We start from the raw sequence: 1,584 nt of genomic DNA on the forward strand, positions 1-1,584 counted from the left end.
AATAACTTTTTTCTATCTATGCAATCAAATGCTTTTTTAAAATCAACAAATGTAACAATTAATAATGAAATAATATACTTAAATTTCCATTGTATTCATTAGTTTAAAGGTCCAGCCAATGTGAATCTGTTCTTTTCTTGATGAACGTAAAAATTACATCACCAGAGAATATGACATAAGATGACATCATTTTATATTGGCAATTTGTATTATTGTATTAAACTTTTGTGTGAATGGCATTGCTGCTTCACACAGTTTACACAGGTTTTTTGTGCATTTGAAGACAATCTAATGATCTTATTTGCATCTGAATGCTCAATAAACACAAAACGTTTCTGCTAATTATATTTGAATAACATTTATTTTTCACTAATGTAGTATAATGACATTCTACTATAATTCATAACCTGACCAATTTTCTTCTAAGATAATTTTTATGTAAAATTGCTTTATATTTAAGGATCGTCTGTCATTTCTTTTATGTTCATCAGGGTATGAACAAAAAAATAATTAGCAAACTGTGTGAATCAGCGAAGCCATTCTCACATAAGTTTGCAGATGATTTTGTTTGTTCATACCCAGATGAAGAAAAAAGAAATAACAGACAATACTCATAATTACATTTGAATCATACTTGTTAATAATAAAACTAAAAGTTCATACTTTATTTTGAATTATTTTTGGTCCATATAACGCTCAATAAGACAACTTGCCCATATAAAATGACATCATCCCTGACAACGTAATTTTTACATTCATCGAAAAACGAGCAAACTCCTGTTGCTACGTGTGGATCAATGGGATGACGTTCTGTTGTAATGAATATAACTGACGTTCTGTTGTAATGAATATAACGGAAATTTTATTATTTCAGGTTATCATTTATATTGGAAGTTTGTTATAAGATAATCCATTAGTAGTCATGGCTATGATACTTGGTTGCAGAAAACAATTTGGGTTAATGTAAGTGGACAAGCATTTTGCAATATAAAATATAATACTCACCTCATCAAAAGTAGTTTGTGGTGTGCACAACAAAACCTCATCGGGTCGAGGCAGTGGTTTACTGGGGTCTTCCATGTATAAATAAAGAACTGCATTCAGCATATCACCTACAAATTTGTATAATTTGATTGTAAGCTCAAATGATGATTGTAACAGAAAACTCAGTTACAATTAAACAAGAGACTCATAGTTTTAAATCTATGATGCCAAATTATATAGAATATAAAGGAGTAGCAATGCAATCATTTATTACCTGTTCTTATTAAGAACCTTACAATACAGTAAAAAAATATTCATATTAACCTTCCCATTCTGGATCTTGCTGTGATAGGACATGCCATATTGCACATGCTTTTTACATGCTAATTTGATTGCTTGACTTGGGAGTCCTCCATTTTGTTGTGTTTGACATTGTGATAGAGTTTTTTCTGATGATGTATGTTGCCTGATATGGGACTGGTCATTACTTTTTTTAACTTTACTTTGTTTCAGTGGAAACCTGTTTGAAACAGAACCCATCCACCCAGTATTCAAACAATGTCTACTGGATATACCTAGTAGCATTCTTCCATTGCAAAG

This window comes from Gigantopelta aegis, chromosome 4, assembly GCF_016097555.1.
Source record: "Gigantopelta aegis isolate Gae_Host chromosome 4, Gae_host_genome, whole genome shotgun sequence".
In the NCBI taxonomy this organism is placed as follows: Eukaryota; Metazoa; Mollusca; class Gastropoda; order Neomphalida; family Peltospiridae; genus Gigantopelta; species Gigantopelta aegis.